Below are 24,390 nucleotides of genomic sequence, written 5' to 3'. Positions count from 1 at the left end.
AGAAACAAACAAAAACAACAACAAAAATTACAAATGGGATCACTCACTGGTAAAGGCAAAGATAAAATAGAAGTGGGAAATCATCTGCACATAAATACAGCATCAAATCTAGCAATTGTGAGGAGTATAAAAAGGCAAGTTACTGGAAATGCATTGGAAATTAAGAGACTAGCAACTTAATCTTATATTTATATAAACTGCTATATCAAAACTGCATGATAATCACAAACCAAAAAACTTCAATAGATACATACAAACAAAAGAAAAAACAACACCAACACAACACTAAATTTGTTCCTCACACCACGAGAAAAGAAAACAAAAGAGAAAGAAAAAAGACCTACAGAAAATATTCAGAAAAATAAACAAAATGGCATTAAGTACAAACATTGGTAATTTGCTTAAATGTAAATGGATTAAATGCTCCAATCAAAAGACACAGAGTGACTGAATGGATACAAGAACAAGACTTGTATAGGTGCTGTCTACAAGCAACCCACTTTAGATCTAGGGACACAGACAGATCTCAAGTAAGAGAATGGAAAAAGATATTTCATGCAAATGGAATCAAAACAAAGCTGGAGTATCAATACTCATAGCAGACAAAATAGACTTTAAAATAAAGGCTGTTACAAGATGCAAAGAAGGACACTACATAATGATCAAGGGATTACCCAATAAGAAGATATAACAGTTGTATATATACACTCAACATAGGAGCAGATCAATATGTAAGACAAATACTAACAGCCATAAAAAGAGGAATTGACAGTAACATAATAATAGTAGAGAACTTTAACATTCCCCTTACATCAATGGACAAACATATCATCCAGAAAGAAAATCAATAAGGAAACACAGGCATTAAATCACACATTACACCAGATAGACTTAACTGATATATATACAGAGCTGCTGCTGCTAAGTCGCTTCAGTCATGTCCGACTCTGTGCAACCCCATAGACGGCAGCCCACCAGGCTCCCCCGTCCCTGGGATTCTCCAGGCAAGAACACTGGAGTGGGTTGCCATTTCCTTCTCCAATGCATGAAAGTGAAAGTGAAGTTGCTCAGTCGTGTCTGACTTAGCAACCCCATGGACTGCAGCCTACCAGGCTCCTCCACCTGTGGGATTTTCCAGGCAAGAGTACTGGAGTGGGTTGCCATTGCCTTCTCCAATATACAGAGCATTCCATCCAAAAGCAGCAGAATACCCATTCTTTTCAAGTGCACATGAAACATTTTCCAGGATAGATCACCCTGGGTCAAAAATTGAGCCTCAGTAAATTTTTAAAGATTAAAATTATATCAAGCATCTTTTGTGACCACAATACTGTGAGATTAGAAATCAACTATATATATATTAAAAAAAAACTATAAAAACCAGAAACACATAGAGGTTAAATAGTATGCTACAAAGTAACTAATGTATTACTAAAGAAACAAAAGAGGAAATAAAAAAATATAGAGAGGCAAATGTAAAAGAAAACATGATGATCCAAAACTTATGGAACACAGCAAAAGCAGTTCTAATATAGAAATTTAAAGCAATACAATCTTACCTCAGGAAACAAGAAAAATCCCAAGTAAAACAATGTAACCTTACACCCAAAGCAACTAGAGATACAATTGAAACTCAAAGTTACTAGAAGGAAAGAAATCATAAAGACCAGAGCAGAAATAATTGAAATAGAGACAAAAAGAACAATAACAAAGATCAATGAAACTAAAAGCTGGTTCTTTAAGAAGGTAAAATTGATAAATCTTTAGCCAGATTCATTAAGAAAAAAGGGAGAGGACTCAAATCAATAAAATTAGAAATTAAAAACGAGAAGTTACAACTGGCATCACAGAAATACAAAGGATCGTGAGAGACCACCACAAGGAACTATATGCCAATAAACTGAACAACCTAGGAGAAATAAATTCTTAGAAAGGTACAACCTTCCAAAATTGAATCAAGAAGAAATAGAAAGTATAAACAGACCAACCACAAGTACTGAAATTGAAACTGTGATGGAAAAAACTCTCACAACAAACAAACATCTATGAGCAGATGACTTCACAGGTAAATTCAATCAAACTTTTGGAGAAGAGTTAACATCTATCCTTCTGAAACTCTTCCAAAAAATTTCAGAGAAAGGAACACTGCAAAACTCATTCAAGAGGTCCCCATCACTTTGATATCAAACCACACAAAGACATCACAAAAAGGAAAATTACAGGGCAATAGCACTGAGGAACATAGATGCAAAAATCCTCAACAAAATTCTAGCAGAACAAATCCAACAATATATTAAAATACATTAAAAGGACCATATACCATGATCAAGTGGGATTCAAGAATTTTTCAATATCTGTAAATGACTGTGATGCACCACATTAACAAACTGAAGAATAAAAACCATATGATCATATGATCAATATGATTAATAGAAGCAGAAAATTATTTTAATAAAATTAAATACCCATTTATGATACTTTCCAGAAAATGGGCACAGAGGGAACCTAGTGCAACATAATAAAGGCCATATGTGACAAAACCATAGATGACATCACACTCAATGGTGAAAATCTGAAAGCCTTTCCTGAAATCTGAAAGCTAAGACCAGGTCCACTCTCACCACCTTATTCAACATAGTTTTGGAAGCCCTAGCTATGGCAGTCAGAGAATAAAAAGAAAGGAAGCCAAATTGGACAAGAAAAAGTAAAACTGTCACTCTTTGCAGATGACATAATACTATACATAGAAAATCCTAAGGATGCTACCAGTAAAATTCTAGAGCTCATCAATGAAATGACAAAGCTGCTTTCCATTTGTCTTCTTTGGAAAAAATATATTCATGTCTTTTGCCCGTTTTTAATTGATGATGAAGATGATGAACTATAAAACTACCCAGAGATTTAACCGTTCTTTCCTGAAAATTCTTACCAGATATAGTATCTTTAAATCCTGGTGTCAGGGTGACAGGGTAACAGGCAGGAAGGCTAGGGGTCTCCAAACAGAGGCAATAGGCTGCAAGTGTCAGGCATTTTTTTCTCTCTCTCTTAAGCGTCAGGAAGAAACAATCTACAAGTGTCAGATTTTTTCCCTCCTCTGTACAAAATTAAAAGTTTTCTCTTATAATTCTGTGCTGCTATGATGACACCTGATTCCACCTGAACTTAACTTTTCTCAGATCTTGAGCTAACCAATCCATTTTTCTTATGGAAATGTTTTTCTTAAGTTATGCTAATGAATTATGTTTTTACCCTAGACTCTGTCTTTCTTCAAGTCAATTCGTTCAGCTTAAGACTCAGAACCGATAAGGGCTCAACAAACCAGTATGTTTTACTCATAAAATTGTTCTCCTAATCTATGTTAATGAAACTATATATTTGCTTGGAAACCTGCCTTTCTTTAAGATTCACGTCAGTTGTTTTATGGCCTGGGATGACTCATCTTGTGCCAACGTTATCTCAAAATGCATGTGGATGAGGGTGCCACTCTGAGTTTTGAGACATTTCCTTTCTCTAATTAGCAGCCTGCTGATAGATATGTAACATACTGCTAAAGGATAGCAGGGGGGCACTCTTTCTGCCCCCTTCTGATGTCTATGTCAGAAGCTTTATCTATCTCTTTTATACATTAATAAAACATTATCACATAAAAGCTCTGAGCAATCATGCCTCATCATTTGAATTCCTCTCCTCTGGGGGCCAAGAATCCTGGAGTCTTTCAGGGCTCAGCAACAACCTTTCATCTTGGGGGCTTGTCCCGGATCTGAACCTGGGACCTCTTGTGCCTAAGGTAAGAACCGTAATCTGTAGACCAAAACAACCTTTCAAGGGTAAACTGGAGACAGAGGGAAAGATGGCGGAGGAATAGGACGGGAAGACCACTTTCTCCTTCACAAATTCCTCAAAAGAACATTTCAACGCCGAGCAAACTCCACAAAACAACTTCTGTAGGCTGGCAGAGGACATCAGGCAACCAGAAAAGCAGACCATTGTCTTCAAAAACAGGTAGGAAAAAATATAAAAGATGAAAAAGGAGACAAAGGGGGTGGGGAGGGAGCTCCGTCCCGGGAAGGGAATTTTAAGAAGAGAGGTTTCCAAACACCAGGAAACACTCTCCCTGCCGAGTCTGTGGCGAGCCTTGGAAACACAGAGGCAACATAACAGGAAGGAAAAATAGATAAATAATTAAAACCAAGAGATTACAAGCCCACCAGTAACTCCCCCAGCGGAAAAGCAGCACAGACGCCTGCATCCACCATTGGGAAGTGGGGGCAGGGCAGGGACGCGCGGGAGGCGCGGGGTGCAGTGCTTTGTAAGAATCGGGCAGGAACGCCCCACGCGCAACCAGCACGATCTAACTTGGGCTAGCAAACCAGACTGTGGGATAGCTACCACGCGAAAAGCTCGAACATAAGACACCGCCAGGACCGAGCCCAGAACAAAGGACGGAACGGAATAAGCCGGCTGCAGACCATCCCCCGCCGGGGACAGGCAGCCAGAGCCGTAAGGACTGGAAAGGGGCAGTTGCAGACCCGGAGAGACTTTACTTACCTAACTGCGAGCAGGCTCCTTTGCTAAGACTTCTGGGGGTGCTGGACAGTCACAATCTGCCTCACGGGGTGCGCCAGCGGTCCACCCAGAAAGCGGAGCGGCAGCGGCAGAAAAGGTGACAAGCCGCGGTGATCGTGCTCGCCAAACTCCTGAGCTACTCGGACCTGGGAAGGGCACAAAGCACAGTCCCAGCCGAATCTGTGCCTCTGAGGGCTGCCTGAGCGCCGAACCTGAGCGGCTTGGACCGGGGAAGTGCACGCAGCCTAGGGCCGGCCCCAGACGGTTCCCGGCTGAGCATCGTAGAGCCGGAGCGGTTTGTGCGCCGCGAGAAGGGACAGGTCAAGCGGGGCAAAGATACTGTGTGCACACAACAGTGCTATTTGTTTGCAGCATCCCCCCTCCCCACAGCACGACTGAACTAGTGAGCCTAAAAAACCAGCAAACAGAAGAAGTTAAACAGAGGGAACCACCTTGGAAGTGAGCCCACACAGCCCATAACACCAGAGAAGGGCCAGATATATTTTTACTATCTTTAAAATCATTCCTTTTTGTTGTTGTTGTTTTGTTTTTTGTTTTCTTTTTTTTCTAACTTTTTTTTAATTGTTAAGTCTTCTATTTCTCCTCTAATTTTTATTTCTATAACCTATTATTACTATTTTTAAAAAAAGACTTTTTTTTTTTTAAGGCAAACACCATATATACTCTTTGGATGGTTGTTGGTGGTTTTTGTTTGTTTGTTTGTTTGTTTGCTTTTTAATAATTCTTTTTTTTTCCTTTCTTCCTTTTTCCTTCTGCTTTTCTTTAATATTTTATCTTTGAAAATCCAATCTCTACTCTAGATTTTTAATCTTTGCTCTTAGGTTTTTGTTGTCAATTTTGTACATTTAAAAACCCAAACTTCACTACCCAAGTTTACCTGAGAGTGAGATTACTGGCTTCACCACTCTCTCCTCCTCTGGACTCTCCTTTTTCTCCACCAGGTGGCCTCTGTCTCTTTTCTCCCCCATCTCTTCTCTATCCAACTCTGTGAATCTCTGTGTGTTCCAGACGGTGGAGAACACCTAAGGAACTGGTTACTGGCAGGATTTGTCTCTCTCCTACTCATTCCTCTCTCTTATCCTCCTGGTCACCTCTGTCTACTTCCTCCCTCTCCTCTTCCCCGTATAACTCTGTAAATACCTCTGAGCGGTCCAGACTATAGAGCGCACGTAAGGAAGTGACTACTGGCTAGCTTGCTCTCTCCTCTCTTGATCTCACTGCATCTCATTCCAGTTACCTCTAACTACCCCCTCCATCTTCTCTTCTCCTTGTAATTCAGTGAACCTCTCTGAGTGTCCCTCAATGTGGAGAAACTTTTCATCTTTAACCTAGATGTTTTATCATCGGTGCTGTATAGATGGAGAAGTCTAGAGGCTACTGTAAAAATAAAACTGAAAACCAGAAGCAGGAGGCTTAAATCCAAAGCCTGAAAACATTAGAGAACTCTTGAATTCAGGGAACATTAAGCAATAGGAGCTCATCAAATGCCTTCATACCTACACCGAAACCAAGCTCCACCCAAGGGCCAACAAGTTCCAAAACAAGACATACCACGCAAATTCTCCAGCAACACAGGAACACTCCCCTGAGCTTCAATATACAGGCAGCTCAAAATTATCCCAAAACCTTTGCTGTCTCATAACCCATTACGGGTCACTCCACTGCACTCCAGAGAGAAGAAACCCAGCTACACCCACCAAAACTCCAACACAAGCCTCCCTAACCAGGAAACCTTGACAAGCCACTGATAGAACCCCACCCAAAGTGAGGAAGCCCCATAATAAAGAGAACTCCACAAATTACCAGAATATAAAAGGCCACCCCAAACGCAGCAACATAACCAAGATGAAGAGACAGAGGAATACTCAGCAGGTAAAGGAACAGGAGAGTTGCCCACCAAACCAAACAAAAGAGGAAGAAGTAGGGAATCTACCGGAGAAGGAATTCCGAATATTGATAGTGAAAATGATCCAAAATCTTGAAATCAAAATGGAATCACAGATAAATAGCCTAGAGACAAGGATTGAGAAGATGCAAGAAAGGTTTAACAAGGACCTAGAAGAAATAAAAAAGAGTCAAAATATAATGAATAACGCAATAAATGAGATCAGAAACACTCTGGAGGCAACAAATAGTAGAATAACGGAGGCAGAAGACAGGATTAGTGAAATAGAAGATAGAATAGTAGAAATAATTGAATCAGAGAGGACACAAGAAAAACGAATTAAAAGAAATGAGGACAATCTCAGAGACCTCCAGGACAATATGAAACGCTCCAACATTCGAATTATAGGAGTCCCAGAAGAAGAAGACAGAAAGAAAGATCATGAGAAAATCCTTGAGGAGATAATAGTTGAAAACTTCCCTAAAATGGGGAAGGAAATAATCACCCAAGTCCAAGAAACACAGAGAGTTCCAAATAGGATAAACCCAAGGCGAAACACCCCAAGACACATATTAATCAAATTAACAAAGATCAAACACAAAGAACAAATATTAAAAGCAGCAAGGGAAAAACAACAAATAACACACAAGGGGATTCCCATAAGGATAACAGCTGATCTTTCAATAGAAACTCTTCAGGCCAGGAGGGAATGGCAAGACATACTTAAAGTGATGAAAGACAATAACCTACAGCCCAGATTACTTGTACCCAGCAAGGATCTCATTCAAATACGAAGGAGAAATCAAAAGCTTTACAGACAAGCAAACGCTGAGAGAATTCAGCACCACCAAACCAGCTCTCCAACACATTCTAAAGGATATTCTCTAGACAGGAAACACGAAAGGGTGTATAAACCCGAACCCAAAACAATAAAGTAAATGGTAACGGGATCATACTTATCAATAATTACCTTAAACGTAAATGGGTTGAACGCCCCAACCAAAAGACTAAGACTGGCCGAATGGATACAAAAACAAGACCCCTCTATATGCTGCTTACAAGAGACCCACCTCAAAACAAGGGACACATACAGACTGAAAGTGAAGGGCTGGAAAAAGATATACCACGCAAATAGAGACCAAAAGAAAGCAGGAGTGGCAATACTCATATCCGATCAAATAGACTTTAAAACAAAGGCTGTGAAAAGAGACAAAGAAGGCCACTACATAATGATCAAAGGAACAATCCAAGAAGAAGATATAACAATTATAAATATATATGCACCCAATATAGGAGCACCACAATATGTAAGACAAATGCTAACAAGTATGAAAGGGAAAATCAACAATAACACAATAATAGTGGGAGACTTTAATACCCCACTCACACCTATGGACAGATCAACTAAACAGAAAATTAACAAAGAAACGCAAACTTTAAATGATACATTAGATCAGTTAGACCTAATTGATAACTATAGGACATTTCACCCCAAAACAATGAATTTCACCTTTTTTTCAAGTGCTCATGGAACCTTCTCCAGGATAGATCACATCCTGGGCCATAAATCTAAACTTGATAAATTCAAAAAATCGAAATCATTCCAAGCATCTTTTCTGACCATAATGCATTAAGATTAGATCTCAATTACAGGAGAAAAACTATTAAAAATGCCAACATATGGAGGTTGAACAACACACTTCTGAATAACCAACAAATCACAGAAGAAATCAAAAAGGAAATCAAAATATGCATAGAAACTAATGAAAATGAAAACACAACAACCCAAAACCTGTGGGACACTATAAAAGCAGTGCTAAGAGGAAAGTTCATAGCAATACAGGCATACCTCAAGAAACAAGAAAAAAGCCAAATAAACAACCTAACTCTACCACTAAAGCAACTAGAAAAGGAAGAGTTGGAGAACCCCAGAGTTAGTAGGAGGAAAGAAATCTTAAAAATTAGGGCAGAAATAAATGCAAAAGAAACAAAAGAGACCATAGCAAAAATCAACAAAGCCAAAAGCTGGTTCTTTGAAAGGATAAATAAAATTGACAAACCATTAGCCAGACTCATCAAGAAGCAAAGAGAGAAAAATCAAATCAATAAAGTTAGAAATGAAAATGGAGAGATCACAACAGACAACACAGAAATACAAAGGATCATAAGAGACTACTATCAGCAGTTGTATGCCAATAAAATGGACAACGTGGAAGAAATGGACAAATTCTTAGAAAAGTACAATTTTCCAAAACTGAACCAGGAAGAAATAGAAAATCTTAACAGACCCGTCACAAGCACAGAAATTGAAATGGTAATCAGAAATCTTCCAGCAAACAAAAGCTCAGGTCCAGACGGCTTCACAGCTGAATTCTACCAAAAATTTCGAGAAGAGCTAACACCTATCCTACTCAAACTCTTCCAGAAAATTGCAGAGGAAGGTAAACTTCCAAACTCATTCTATGAGGCCACCATCACCCTAATACCAAAACCTGACAAAGATGTCACAAAAAAAGAAAACTACAGGCCAATATCTCTGATGAACATAGATGCAAAAATCCTCAACAAAATTCTAGCAATCAGAATCCAACAACACATTAAAAAGATCATACACCATGACCAAGTGGTCTTTATCCCAGGGATGCAAGGATTCTTCAATATCCGCAAATCAATCAATGTAATTCACCACATTAACAAATTGAAAAATAAAAACCATATGATTATCTCAATAGATGCAGAGAAGGCCTTTGACAAAATTCAACATCCATTTATGATAAAAACTCTCCAGAAAGCAGGAATAGAAGGAACATACCTCAACATAATAAAAGCTATCTATGACAAACCCACAGCAAACATTATCCTCAATGGTGAAAAATTGAAAGCATTTCCCCTAAAGTCAGGAACAAGACAAGGGTGTCCACTTTCACCGCTACTATTCAACATAGTTCTGGAAGTTTTGGTCACAGCAATCAGAGCAGAAAAAGAAATAAAAGGAATCCAAATTGGAAAAGAAGAAGTAAAACTCTCACTGTTTGCAGATGACATGATCCTCTGCATGGAAAACCCTGAAGACTCCACCAGAAAATTACTAGAGCTAATCAATGAATATAGTAAAGTTGCAGGATATAAAATCAACACACAGAAATCCCTTGCATTCCTATACACGAATAATGAGAAAGTAGAAAAAGAAATTAAGGAAACAATTCCATTCACCATTGCAACGAAAAGAATAAAATACTTAGGAATATATCTACCTAAAGAAACTAAAGACCTATATATAGAAAACTATAAAACACTGATGAAAGAAGTCAAAGAGAACACTAATAGATGGAGAAATATACCATGTTCATGGATCGGAAGAATCAATATAGTGAAAATGAGTATACTACCCAAAGCAATTTATAAATTCAATGCAATCCCTATCAAGCTATCAGCCACATTTTTCACAGAACTAGAACAAATAATTTCAAGATTTGTATGGAAATACAAAAAACCTCGAATAGCCAAAGCAATCTTGAGAAAGAAGAATGGAACTGGAGGAATCAACTTGCCTGACATCAGGCTCTACTACAAAGCCACAGTCATCAAGACAGTATGGTACTGGCATAAAGACAGACATATAGATCAATGGAACAAAATAGAAAGCCCAGAGATAAATCCACACACATATGGACACCTTATCTTTGACAAAGGAGGCAAGAATATACAATGGAGTAAAGACAATCTCTTTAACAAGTGGTGCTGGGAAAACTGGTCAACCACTTGTAAAAGAATGAAACTAGATCACTTCCTAACACCGCACACAAAAATAAACTCAAAATGGATTAAAGATCTAAATGTAAGATCAGAAACTATAAAACTCCTAGAGGAGAACATAGGAAAAACACTCTCAGACATAAATCACAGCAGGATCCTCTATGATCCACCTCCCAGAATTCTGGAAATAAAAGCAAAAATAAACAAATGGGATCTAATTAAAATTAAAAGCTTCTGCACAACAAAGGAAAATATAAGCAAGGTGAAAAGACAGCCTTCTGAATGGGAGAAAATAATAGCAAATGAAGCAACTGACAAACAACTAATCTCAAAAATATACAAGCAACTTCTGCAGCTCAATTCCAGAAAAATAAATGACCCAATCAAAAAATGGGCCAAAGAACTAAATAGACATTTCTCCAAAGAAGACATACGGATGGCTAACAAACACATGAAAAGATGCTCAACATCACTCATTATTAGAGAAATGCAAATCAAAACCACAATGAGGTACCACTTCACACCAGTCAGAATGGCTGTGATCCAAAAATCTGCAAGCAATAAATGCTGGAGAGGGTGTGGAGAAAAGGAACCCTCCTACACTGTTGGTGGGAATGCAAACTAGTACAGCCACTATGGAGAACAGTGTGGAGATTCCTTAAAAACTGCAAATAGAACTACCTTATGACCCAGCAATCCCACTTCTGGGCATACACACCGAGGAAACCAGAATTGAAAGAGACACTTGTACCCCAATGTTCATCGCAGCACTGTTTATAATAGCCAGGACATGGAAACAACCTAGATGTCCATCAGCAGATGAATGGATAAGCAAGCTGTGGTACATATACACAATGGAGTATTACTCAGCCATTAAAAAGAATTCATTTGAATCAGTTCTGATGAGATGGATGAAACTGGAGCCAATTATACAGAGTGAAGTAAGCCAGAAAGAAAAACACCAATACAGTATACTAACACATATATATGGAATTTAGGAAGATGGCAATGACGACCCTGTATGCAAGACAGGGAAAGAGACACAGATGTGTATAACAGACTTTTGGACTCAGAGGGAGAGGGAGAGGGTGGGATGATTTGGGAGAATGGCATTCTAACATGTATACTATCATGTAAGAATTGAATCTCCAGTCTATGTCTGACGCAGGATGCAGCATGCTTGGGGCTGGTGCATGGGGATGACCCAGAGAGATGTTATGGGGAGGGAGGTGGGAGGGGGGTTCATGTTTGGGAACGCATGTAAGAATTAAAGATTTTAAAATTTTAAAAAGAAAAAAAAAGAAAAAAAAAAAAAGAACTACCTTATGACCCAGCAATCCCACTTCTGGGCATACACACCGAGGAAACCAGAATGGAAACAGACACATGTACCCCAATGTTCATCACAGCACTGTTTATAATAGCCAGGACATGGAAACAACCTAGATGTCCATCAGCAGATGAATGGATAAGAAAGCTGTGGTACATATACACAATGGAGTATTACTCAGCCGTTAAAAAGAATTCATTTGAATCAGTTCTGATGAGATGGATGAAACTGGAGCTGATTATACAGAGTGAAGTAAGCCAGAAAGAAAAACACCAATACAGTATACTAACACATATATATGGAATTTAGGAAGATGGCAATGACGACCCTGTATGCAAGACAGGAAAAAAGACACAGATGTGTATAACGGACGTTTGGACTCAGAGGGAGAGGGAGACGGTGGGATGATTTGGGAGAATGGCATTCTAACATGTATACTATCATGTAAGAATTGAATCGCCAGTCTATGTCTGACGCAGGGTGCAGCATGCTTGGGGCTGGTGCATGGGGATGACCCAGAGAGACGTTGTGGGGAGGGAGGTGGGAAGGGGGTTCATGTTTGGGAACGCATGTATGAATTAAAGATTTTAAAATTTAAAAAATAAAAAAACTATAAATAAATAAATAAATAAAATCTTATAAACAAACAAGCCAAAAAAAAGGGTAAACTGGAACAATTACAACAACATTTCTGGGGATCTACCAGGTGCTTTAGGAGATTGAGATTTCATTTTTTCATTATTATTATTGAGAACTACATCTCTCATGTATATATTATTCGTGTGGGCTATTCTATAATTTCTACACAGGAATATGATTCTTACTCTAAAATATCCAAAATGCTTACGTTGTTGACTACAGGTTTATCAATCAAGGACATAAACAAGCAAGTCCTTAGGTGTATTATCAAGGATGCAATATCAAGAACAATAATAATTAATTACACTATGTACTTCCTTTCTAAAGTGAAAGTGAAGTTGCTCAGTCATGTCTGACTCTTTGTGACCCCAAGAACTGTAGCCTACTAGGCTCCTCCATCCATGGGATTTTCCAGGCAAGAATACTGGAGTGGGTGGCCATTTCCTTCTCCAGGGGATCTTCCCAACCCAGGGGTTGAACCAAGGTCTCCCACACTGCAGACAGATGCTTTAACATCTGAGCCACCAGGAAAGCCCACATCCTTTCTAAGGAAAGAAGTAAAGCAATGGAAATATCAGAAATGTTAGAAGATATATCAGTTTGCATATATTATATTCAAGACCACATATCATAGGCAAAACATATATATGAATCTCAAATATGAGGCCACATTTGCCTAGGTCTCTTAATTGTGAGTAGTCCACAAATGCTTAAAACATATCACAACACTATAACCACCCTAAAAAATACAATGAAAATGAATTGTTTAATAAATATTCACCATAGAATAATAAAACTTCTGAAGTTTCAATTAAAGGAAATTCAGAAGATGGAGGAAAGTTTCTCAAAAAGATCTTGGAAATTATGCCAGTCATTTATGAGACAAAAATCTATTATAATCTTCATGTTTCCCAATTGAATGAAACTTTCATAGAACACTGTTTTCACTAATCCAATGCTTTATTTGGAGTTTGAGTCACTACATGCTACACTGGTGGTGTCACTCACATAAAATCACAGACTTGTATACCACCTATCAATCAGACATGCAGAAAGAAAAAAAGAATAAAAAGTACCCAAAAACTGGTATCAAAATGCTTGAAAAATAAAAACTGAAGAGTATTAAAATATTTGGAAAATTCCTGCCAATTAGGATCAGATATTAAGGCATTCAACAAATAACTAATTTATTTAGGAAATATGCATATTCACAAATATATATAACAGTTCCAGAAAGCACCTAGTGGGAATAAAGTATAAATTTCAGTGTACAAGTGGCTAGATTGAATGCAGGAAGATATGATGGTAAAAGTAGAGTCAAAAATGACCAAAAAGTCATCTTACTAAGTAGTCTGTAATGAAGGACAAAAAAATGGACAATATTCAATGATGAGAAATAAAAATTTTAATTGTAAATAATTTATTTGACATGTCTTTATATCAAAAACAAATATAGAATGCAATCAAAAGCACCATTAATTATGCAATAGTTGATTCACATAACACGGAATGATTAAAGAAAGAAGAAATTCCTACCGGTTCTTCACTGTCTGTTAGAACTATAGATGACAAACAGGACACTGCTGCTGTTGCTGTTCAGTCTCTTAGTCCTGTCTGATTCTTAGAGTCCCCATGGACTGTAGCATGGCAGGCTTCTCTGTCCTCTACTATCCCCCAGAGTTTGCTCAGATTCATGTCCTTTGAGTCGGTGATGCTATCTTTCCATCTTAACCTCTGCTGCCCCCTTCTCCTTTTGCCTTCAATCATTCCCATCATTGAGGTCTTTTCCAATGAGTTGGTTCTTCACATCAGGTGGCTGAAGTATTGGAGCTTCAGCTTCAGAAACAGTCCTTCCAATGACTATTTAAGGTCGATTTCCTTTTTGATTGGTTTCGTCTCCTTGAAGTTCAAGGGACTCTAAAGAGTCTTCCCCAGCACAACAATTTGAAAGCACCAATTCTGCGCTTAGCCTTTTTTGTAGTCCAACTCTCATGTAAATACATGACTACTGGAAAAAACCATAGCTTTGACTATATGGACCTTTGCTGGCAAAGTGATGTCTCTGCTTTTTAATATGCTGTCTAGGTTTGTCATAGCTTTCCCTCCTTACTTTCATGTCTTTAGTCACTGTCAACAGTGATTTTGGAGCCCAAGAAAATAAACTTTTTCATTACTTCCACTTTATTTCCTTTTATTTGCCATACAGTGGTGGTACTGGATGCCATAATCTTAGTTTTTCTTAAAGTTGCGTTTCAAGCCAACTTTTTCACTCTCCTCTTTGACCCTCATTAAGAGGCTCTTTAGTTTCTCTTTATTTTCTGCCATTAAAGTGCTATCACCTGCATATGTGAGGTTGTTGATAATTATCCTGGCAATCTTGATTTTAGATGTGCTTCATCCAGGTCAGCATTTCACATGATATACTCTACAAATAAGTTAAATAAGCAGGGTGATGATATACATCCTTGCACTCCTTTCCAAATTTGAACCTGTCCATTGTTCCATGTCTGATTCTAATTATTGCTTTTTGATCCACATACAGGTTTCTCACGAGAGAGGTAAGGTGGTCTGCTACTCTCATCTTTAAGAAGTTTCCAGTTTGTTGTGATCAGCACAAAGGCTTTAGTGAAGTCAATGAAGCAAACATAAATGTTTTTCGGAAACTACCTTGCTTTCACCACCATCCAGTGAATGCTGGCAATTTGATCTCTGGTTCCTCTACCTCTTTGAAACCCAGGTTGTGCGAGACACTAGGCTTCTATTTTTCTTGGTATAAATACACAATGTGGCTATCTGACCACATGAATTTATGCTCAAGAAATCAGATATACTGAGAAAGGCCCATGGGCTTAGCACCAGTCAACCTTGCAATGCCCTGCATGGGAATATTCAGGCTGTGCAAAAGAGCCATCACTGTCTGCTGCAGCATCCTCTCCAATGACCTGACCAAACTCCCCAAACAGTAATGCAACTACTCCCTACTCAGTCCATGTCATGGGGCCAACCTTTTACTTTGGGCAAACAAGGCCTCATGTTGCAGATGATACCAGGTCTCCAAATGGCTCTCAAAGGCCTTATTAGGAAGGTAATCTCAGAGGGATTTCTCCTCTAGGGGGAGACATCTTTAAAAGTTGTGGCCCCCAGAGAGGAAGAATGCCCTAGGAGACACAAGAGGCCTGAGTTGGTCAGTGAAGCAAAACCCACTCTAGGGTCCATCAGAAACAACTGGCCTCACAGTTGTTTGCCATGCCTGAACATGACCTGGTCAAGTCTTACGGTATCCCAGGGACTGTGCTTCATCTTTCGACAGCAAGCAGCACCTACCTGCCAAGATCTGGTGGATGGGTTCCTGCCAGCCTCTTAACATTGCCAGGCCTGGGGATGATCCCTCTTCTTGGGAGACTGCAAAACACACATCACAGGTGACTGACCCCCAGTGGATCAGTGTGCTCTGCATGGAGGTATGCAGAAACCTGCGTGTGGATGTTCTCCAGGGACCAGGGAAGCAAACATTGCCTCTGTGACCATATGACTAGAATTCAAGCCTAACAAAAGGTTCTTCAGTGTTCAAGATCTTAACCCATCAACATGGTGCCACCACCTTGACAGAAATCAAGAAGTCCTACTCTGTGAGGAATGAAATTACAGAAAAGACTCGGCCCTCTGACTGCTTTGAGGAAGGCCTTCTCTGCAGTCCAGCACTTCTGGAGCCTGTGTCTAGAACCAAAGAGAGTCACTCACCTCAAATAATTCAAGCTATTGCAAGATCCTCACCAGAATATCTGACAGAAAGACACAATTTGAGAGAAGGAGCTAAATAGGGCCCGCCAACATCCTCTGGGTGGGCAGTGGAGGCTCAATTCAGTTCAGTTGCTCAGTCGGGTCTGACTCTTTGAAAACTCATGAACTGCAGCACGCCAGGCCTCCCTGTCCGTAACCTACTTCCAGAGTTTACTCAAACTCATGTCCATCGAGACGGTGATGCCATCCAGCCATCTCATCCTTGGTCGTCCCCTTCTCCAACTGCCTTCAATCTTTCCCAGCATCAGGGTCTTTTCAAATGACTCAGTTGTTTCCATCAGGTGGCCAAAGTACTGGAGTTTCAGCCTCAACACCAGTCCTTCCAATGAACACTCAGGACTGATCTCCTTTAGGATGGACTGTTTGGATCTCCTTGCAGTCCAAGGGACTCACAAGAGTCTTCTCCAACACCACAGTTCAAAAGCATCAATTCTTCGACGCTCAGCTTTTTTTATAGTCCAACTCTCACATCCATACATGACCACTGGAAAAAACATAGCCTTGACTAGACAGGCCTTTGTTGGCAAAGTAATGTCTCTGCTTTTTAATATGTTGTCTAGGTTGGTTATAACTTTCCCTCCAAGGAGCAAGCATCTTTTAATTTCATGGCTGCAGTCACCATCTGCAGTGATATTGGAGCCAAGAAAAATAAAGTCAGCCACTGTTTCCACTGTATCCCCTTCTATTTGCCACAAAGTGATGGGACGAGATGCCATGATCTTAGTTTTCTGCATGTTGAATTTTAAGCCAACTTTTTCACTCTCCTCTTTCACTTTCATCAAGAGGTTCTTTAGTTTTTCTTTACTTTCTGCCATAAGGGTGGTGATATCTTTATATTTGAGGGTTTTGATATTTATCCTGGCAGTCCTGATTCTAGCTTTTGCTTCCTCCAGCCCAGCGTTTCTCATGATGTATGTTAAATAAGCAGGGTGACATATACAGCCTTGATGTGCTCCTTTTCCTATTTGGAACCAGCCTGTTGTTGCATGTCCAGTTCTAACTGTTCCTTCCTGACTTGCATACAGATTTCTCAAGAGGCAGGTCAGGTATTCCCATCTCTTTCAGAATTTTCCACAGTTTATTGTGATCCACACAGTCAAAGGCTTTGGCATAGTCAATAAAGCAGAAAGAGATGTTTTTCTGGAACTCTCTTGAGTTTTCAATGATCCAACAGATGTTGGCAATTTGATCTCTGGTTTCTCTGCCTTTTCTAAAACCATCCTGAACATCTGGAAGTTCATGATTCATATATTGCTGAAACCTGACTTGGAGAATTTTAAGCATTACTTTGCGTCATGTGAGATGAGTACAATTGTGCAGTAATTTGATTATTCTTTGGTGTTGCCTTTCCTTGGAATTGGAATGAAAACTGACCTTTTCCAGGCCTGTGGCCACTGCTGAGTTTTCCAAATTTGCTGGCATATTGAGTGCAGCACTTTCACAGCATCATATTTCAGGATTTAAAATAGCTCAAGTGAAATTCCATCACCTCCACTAGCTTTGTTCGTAGTGATGCTAGGTTTCTAAGGCCCGCTTGACTTCGCACTCCAGGATGTCTGACTCCTGGTGAATGATCACACCATCATGAGTATCTGGATCATGAAGATCTTTTTTGTATAGTTCTTCTGTGTATTCTTGCCACCTCTTCTTAATATCTTCTGCTTCTGTTAGGTCCATACCATTTCTGTCCTTTATTGAGTCCATCTTTGCATGAAATATTTCCTTGGTATCTCTAATTTTTTTGAAGAGATCTCTAGTTTTTCCCATTCTATTGTTTTCTTCTATTTCTTTGCACTGATCACTGAGGAAGGCTTTCTTATCTCTCCTTGCTATTCTTTGGAACTCTACATTCAGATGATTATATGTTCCTTTTCTCCTTTGCTTTTTGCTTCTCTTCTTTTCACAGCTATTTGTAAGGCCTCCTCAGATAGCCATTTGGCTTTTTTGCATTTCTTTTTCCTTGGGGATGGTCTTGATCCCTGTCTCCTGTACAATGTCATGAACCTCCGTCCATAGTTCATCAGGACCTCTGTCTATCAGATCTAGTCCCTTAAATCTATTTCTCACTTCAGTGAATAATCATAGGAATTTTATTTAGGTATACCTGAATGGTCAAGTGGGTGTCCCTACTTTCTTCAATTTAAGTCTGAATTTGGTAATAAGGAGTTCATGATCTGAGCTATAGTCAGCTCCAAGTCTTGTTTTTGCTGACTGTATAGAGCTTCTACATCTTTGGCTGCAAAAGATATTCAACCTGATTTTGGTGTTGGCTACCTGGTGATGTCCATGTGTAGAGTCTTTTCTTGTGTTGTTGGAAGAGGATGTTTGCTATGACCAGTGCGTTCTCTTGGCAAAACTCTGGAGGTAGGGAACAGGAATGAAAGCCAAAGGCAGGACCAGGCCTTGGCCACATGGAAGGCCTTAGGCACTGTAGAGATATAAGGGCTTTCTTTGAGGGATAGGGTATCTTGGCAGTCAAATCCCAGGGCTCCAGAAAGGACAGAAAGATCCCTGACATCCTGTCCCTGGACTGCCGTGTCCATTGGTCCTCAGTGCAATTGTACTGAGCATGACTTTTGGGTCATCATCTCTCTTCAGGACTATATGCATTCTATTCATCACGCCAAACAATGCAGTTCCCATTCATTGCATCTACGCATAGGGGCTTGAGATGGCTTATCTCTGAGGATTTCTGGAAATGAGTATGTCCCATGGGACAAGAGACTGCCTACCCCAGATTCTAGACCAAGACACATTGATTGGCCTGGGGACAGCAGGCCACACTCAGATCTTCCTTCCTCTCTGATATTGTCTGTCTAGAGAGAAGCATGACTGCTGTGAGAACACCTAGTATGTCCATGAAGGATTTGGTGGTCACATGGTCTACACCTTCATGCAACAAATATGCTACAAGACACACCTACAGTGACATATCCAGGATCAAGAGAAAATGACAAAATTCATCTATACACAAATCCCTGGCTGAAATGCATACCTACCACCAACCTTCCTCGCTACCTCTCCAGCTTCCTATCTCCCTACTTTTCTAGCTCTCTCCCTCCCCACCACCTTACTTTTCTCCCTTACAACCTCCCACTCATCTTACCTACTGCCAAATGTGAGGGAAAGAGTGAAAAAGTGGATCAGTGCATGAGTGAGTAGATGAATAACTAGTCCAGGGAGGAAGAAATGGTGAATCAATAAAGGAGTACTGAGAGAAAGCAGAGCTTCACGGGCTCTCCACCTGGCAGAAGGTCCGGTGAGAGGGCCTCTTGGTTACCAAGATTCTATGGTTGTGTCTTGGGGGACAAGATGTTCCTCTGAGTTATAATCTGGCCTTTGTGAGCAAGGAATGGGTGAAAAGACATGGAGCTTGGCCGCTTGCCACCAACATACAGAAAAATGAAGCAACAAGTATGAAATGATGCTTCAGGAAGCAGATATATGGATTTGGGGCATGTGGGCTCAGCACCAGTCAACCTGGCAATGCCCTACACAGGAGCATTCAGGCTGGGGACAGGAGACATTGTCATCTGGTGCAGCCTCACCTCCAATGGCTTGCCAAAGGTCCTGCAACAACAACAGTGCAACTACTCCCTGTTTGGTTCACATCATGAAGCCACTCCTCTACTTCAGGCAAATGGGACCTCACGATGAACATGATACTGGGGCTCTGAAGGGCTCTCAGCAGCCTTACTAAGAAGGTAAGTTTGGAAGGGTTTCTTTTCCGGGGTTGCTATCATTGAAGGCTATGGCCCCCAGAGAGGAAGAACGCTGCAGGAGATTCAAGGGGACTGAGTGGCTGAACAGGACAAAATATGTTAAAGGGCCCATCAGAATAATTGGTCTCATGAGAACTTGCCATGCCTGAAAATGACCTGGCCAAGTACCATGGAATCTCAGGGCTACCCTTCAGCTCTCTCAACAGCCAGCAGTGTCTATGTGCCTAGACAGGTTCATGCCTGCCTCTCACCGTTGCCAGGCCTGAGGCAGGATCCTTCCCTACAAAAAATTACTGGCAAACTGAAAAGGACACACCATAGGTGACCATCCTCTCAGCAGATCAGTGTGCTCTGGACAAAGATGTGCAGAGACCTGTGTGTGGATGGATGTTCCCCAGGGGGCAAGGGAAGCAAACATTGCCTCCGTGTACAATATGACAAGAATTTAGGTTTAACGAAAGGCTTTTCAGTGCCCGAGTTCCTAGCCTGTTGTGATGGTGCCACATCAGTAGTTCCCCTTTTGTGAGAACTGAGGCTCTCCACTGCCTTGACGCTCACCTCCCCCATAGTCCGTCTTCCTCTGGGGCCTGTGTTGAGGACAAAAGAGAGCCATTAACCTTGAATCATTCAGGCCGTGGCAAGATCCTTGCCAGAATGTCTGACCGAAAGACACAATTCAAAAAGAAGGTGCTAAGGAAAGGCCCAGTGTATGTCCTCTGGGTGAGTGGTGAAAGCAGGGGTTAGGAAAGAAAGCCAAAGGCAGGGCCAGTCCCTGGCCACATGGAAGCCCCTAGACACTGCAGAGAGTACTTAAGTACACTCTCCGTGGGATAGGGTGCCTCCACAGCCAAATCCCAGGGCTCCAGAAGGGACAGAGAGACTTCCTGCTTTTGCATGGACATGTCCATTGGGTCTCAGCATAATATTTTTGAGAATGATTTTCAGGTCATCATCTTTCTTCAGGACCATATGAATTCTAAACATTGACACAACTGAGGCACTTCCCTCATATCACATTCAGGCACAGGCACCTGAGTAGGCTTACCTCTGAAGCTTTCTGGAAATGAGTATGTCCCAAAGATTGTGAGTTTTTGGCTACCCTAGGTGTTGCACCAAGGCTGACATTTATTTCCCATGGGCAGCAAGCCACATTCAGATCTTCCTTCCTCTGGGGACATTGTCTGTCTATAGAGCAAAAAGATACTTGTGAGAATTCCTTGTTACTTCTTGTAGGCTTTGATGGTCACATGTGCTATATCTTCATGCAGTGAATAATGCTACAAGACATATCTAGAACAAGACATACAGGAACCCAAGAAAGTGACAAAATGCACTTACACACAGAGACACAAACCCCTGGCTAAAATGCATGACTACCACCCATCTCCCTCCCTACCTCTCTAGTTCTCTACCTCCTCACCTCCTTACTTTTATTCATCCTTCCCTCTCACCTTACGTATGGGCAAACATTAGGGAATGAATGGATGAGTGGATAAGTGCATGAGTGAGCACATGAATAACGTGACCAGGAGGAAAGAAATGGTAATTCCATAAAGGAATTGAGAGAGAAGGCAGACCCTCATGGGTTCTCCACCTGACAGAACCTCTTGGCTGCCAAGATTCTACAGACGTGTCTTGTGGGATGGAAACATTCCTCTGAGCTCAATTCTTGTCTGTTCAAGCAAGTGGTGGTGGAGGGGACATTGGGTCTGGTCACTTGCTGCCAACACATAGAGAATGAGGCCACAATGTCCCATGGAATTGATTCTGAAGGAAGCAGCTATCTGGTGACAGGGCATATAGACCCAGCACTAGTCAACCTGGCAACACTCTACATAGGAATGTTCAGGCTGGAGCAGGAGCCACTGTTGCCTGGAGCAGCGTCCCCTCTTGTGCCCCACCAAAGGCCCCAAACAACACCAATGCAACTACTCCTCACTTGACCCTCGTGACGGTGTCACAGCTCTCCTTCAGGCAAACGGGGCCGCATGCTGGGGCTGATACAGAGGCTCCAAAGGGCTCTCAACAGCCTTACCAAAAAGGTATATTTGGGAGGGGTTTCTCTTCTGGGGGGTGCTATCATTGAAGGCTGTGGCCCCAGAGTGGAAGAGCACCCCAGGAGATGCAAGGTGCCTGAGTGGGTGAACAAAACAAACACATCAAAGGGCCCATCAGGAACAAATGACCACATTGAGAACTCACTATGCCTGAAAGTGATCTGGCCAAGCTCCATCGGGCTGCCCTTCAGCTCTCTCAACAGCAACAGAGTCCACTCGCCAAGACCCAGTGGACAAGTTACTACTTGCTTATCACCATTGCCAGGCCTGGGGCACGATCCTTCCCTACCAACCATTCTTGGGAGACTGGAAAGCACACACCATAGGTGACCATCCCCTCAGGTGATCGATGTGCTCTGCATGGAAGTTTGCAGAGATATTTGTGTGGATGTTCCCCAGGGGGCCAGGGAAGCGAACACTGTCTTGATGTCCAGTCAGACTAGAATTCAGGTTTAACAAAAGGCCTTTTAATGTCAGACATCCTAGCCTGTCTAGATGGCATTGTAGAATACGTTCACCCTTTGTGAAGACTGAGGTTCCCGCAAGGACTCCTCACTTTGGACTGCCTTGAGGTGTGCCTCCCTCATAGCTCTTCGTCCTCTGGTGTTCATGTCCAGGAAAAAAGGGAACCATTCACTTTGAATCATCCAGGTCGTAGTGAGACCCTCACCAGAGCATCTTACTGAAAGACAAGATGCAAAGAGAAGGAGCTAAGGAAAGGCCTTGCCTATGGCCTCCAGGTAGGCGGTAGAAGCAGGGATCAGCAAAGAAAGTCAAAGGCAGGACTAGGAATTAGCCTATGTAAAAGACTGTAGACAAGGGAGAGACACAGGGGCTCTCCTTGTGGGATCAGTTGCCTACCCACCCAAATTCTAATGCTCCAAAAGGGACGGAAGGAACTAAGACCTTTTGCCCTTGGACTGCCACTTCCATTCAGCTCAGCACAATCCTATTGAGCATAATTTTTATGTCATTTTCTCTCTTTAGAACCATATGACTTCTCATCATTAAGCCAAACAAGGCATGCTCCACACACTGTATCTATACCAAGAGTCTGAGTAGGCTTGCCTTCAAAGCATTCTGGAAATGATGAAGCCCCAAAGTATGTGAGTTTCTGTCTACCCTAGGTGCTGCACCAAGGCTGACATCGATGGCCCTGGAAGCAACAGGTATGAGTCAGATCTTCCTTCCTTTGGGGCATTGTCTGTCTAGAGAGGAGCACAACAGCTGTGCCAACATCTAGTTTGGCCCTGTAGGCTTTGGTAGTCATGTATGCTACACCTTCACGCAGTGAATGATGCTACAAGACCTATCTAGAGTGATAAATCCAAGAACCCAAAACAGCAACAAAATGCATCTATCTATACACAGTGACACAAACCCCTGGGTAAAATGTACTCCTACCACCAACCTTCCTTGCTACCTCTCTAGCTTTCTATGTTCCCTGTCTCTAGTTATCTACCTCCTTACTTTTCTTCATCTATCCTTACCGCCCAACAAACCTACTGCCAAACCTGAGGAAACAAGTGACTAGCATATCAGTGCTTGGAGTGAATACATAAGTAATGTGTCCAGAGAGGGAAAAATGGCAGCTCCACAAAGGTGCCCCAAGAGAAGGGAGAGCCTCATGGGCTCTATACCCAGAAGAAGGCCTAGTGCAACGGTCTCTCAGTCACTAAAATTCTATAAATGTGTTTTGGAAAACAGAGATGCACCTCTCAGTTCGATCTTGGTCTGTGCAAGCAAGGGGTGGAATTGAAGACATGAGGCTAGGCCATTTGCAGCCAACACACAGAAAATGAGTCCACAAAGTCCCACGGAATGGATTCTTGAGGAAGCAGGTATCTGGTGACAGGGCACAAAGGCTCAGAACCAGTCAACCTGGTAATGCCTTGCATGGGAACATTCAGGCTGGGAACAAGGGGCCTCATCACCTGGTGCGTGTCCTCTCCCATGGCCTGCTGAAGGCCCCCAAACAAAAACAAGGCAACTGTTTCTGGACTGACCCACATCTTGAGGCCATTGTTCTACTCCAGGTAAATATAGCCTCATAATGGAGATGCTACCAGGGCTCTGTAGGGCTTGCAACAGCCTTACTAGAAAGTTAAGCTCCAAAAAGTTTCTTTTCTGGGGGTGTGATCATTGAAGGCCATGCCCCCGAGAGGGAGAATGCTTCAAGATATGCCTGGGGCCCAAGTGGAAAAATGAAAAATCCATCAAAGGGCCCATCAGGAACAAGGGGTCTCACTAAGACCCTGCCATGCCTGTAAGTTAATTAGCTACACCCCATGGAATCTCAGGGGCTACTCTTTAGCTCTCTTAACAGCCAGAACTGTCTAACTTCCATGACCCACTGGACAGTTTCCTGCCTCTCACCATTGTCCAGTCTAGGGCATAATCTTTTTCTATCTGCTTGTTCTTCAGAGACTGCGAAGCACACAAACAGGAGACCATCCTCTTAGATGTTCAGCAAGCTCTGCACAAAAGTGTGCAGAGACCTGTGTGTGGATATTCCTCAGGGAGCCAGGAAATAAACACTGCCTCCATGATCAATCTGATTAGAATGTAGGACCAATAGAAAGCATTTCAGTCTCCAAGATCATAGATGGTCTT

At 41.4% G+C, this 24,390-nt stretch overlaps 3 non-coding genes across 3 annotated transcripts; all 3 read right to left on the bottom strand.

The window, feature by feature from the left end:
• Positions 1 to 18,542: 18,542 nt before the first annotated feature.
• LOC114109144 (small nucleolar RNA SNORD115) lies at positions 18,543 to 18,623 on the bottom strand. The gene has a single exon (XR_003585830.1). It is a non-coding gene; the product is annotated as a small nucleolar RNA SNORD115 (small nucleolar RNA).
• A 2,006-nt stretch (positions 18,624 to 20,629) lies between these two features.
• Positions 20,630 to 20,710, bottom strand: LOC114109140 (small nucleolar RNA SNORD115). Its single transcript, XR_003585826.1, has one exon. It is a non-coding gene; the product is annotated as a small nucleolar RNA SNORD115 (small nucleolar RNA).
• A 2,002-nt stretch (positions 20,711 to 22,712) lies between these two features.
• LOC114109141 (small nucleolar RNA SNORD115) lies at positions 22,713 to 22,791 on the bottom strand. Its single transcript, XR_003585827.1, has one exon. It is a non-coding gene; the product is annotated as a small nucleolar RNA SNORD115 (small nucleolar RNA).
• Positions 22,792 to 24,390: the final 1,599 nt, after the last annotated feature.

The sequence above is a fragment of the Ovis aries genome, chromosome 18, assembly GCF_016772045.2.
Source record: "Ovis aries strain OAR_USU_Benz2616 breed Rambouillet chromosome 18, ARS-UI_Ramb_v3.0, whole genome shotgun sequence".
Classification (NCBI taxonomy): domain Eukaryota; kingdom Metazoa; phylum Chordata; class Mammalia; order Artiodactyla; family Bovidae; genus Ovis; species Ovis aries.
This window is presented reverse-complemented; position numbering and strand designations above follow the sequence as displayed.